The sequence below is a fragment of the Physeter macrocephalus genome, chromosome 2, assembly GCF_002837175.3.
Source record: "Physeter macrocephalus isolate SW-GA chromosome 2, ASM283717v5, whole genome shotgun sequence".
Lineage (NCBI taxonomy): Eukaryota > Metazoa > Chordata > Mammalia > Artiodactyla > Physeteridae > Physeter > Physeter macrocephalus.
Genome location: NC_041215.1, coordinates 56,450,955 through 56,451,212, shown reverse-complemented (window position 1 = coordinate 56,451,212; position 258 = coordinate 56,450,955).

Sequence of the window (258 nt, the reverse complement as noted above, 5' to 3'; positions counted from 1 at the left end):
CTTCCAAGTTGTCCATTTTATTGGCATAGAGTTGTTTGTAGTAGTCTCTTAGGATGCTTTGTATTTCTGAAGTGTCTGTTGTAACTTCTCCTTTTCATTTCTAATTTTATTGATCTGAGTCCTCTCCCTCTTTTTCTTGATGGAAATTTTTCTTGTTTCTGGAGGTAGGCTTGCATAGCTATAAACTTCCCTCTTAGAACTGCTTTTGCTGCATCCCGTAGGTTTTGGATCGTCGTGTTTTCATTGTCATTTGTCTCT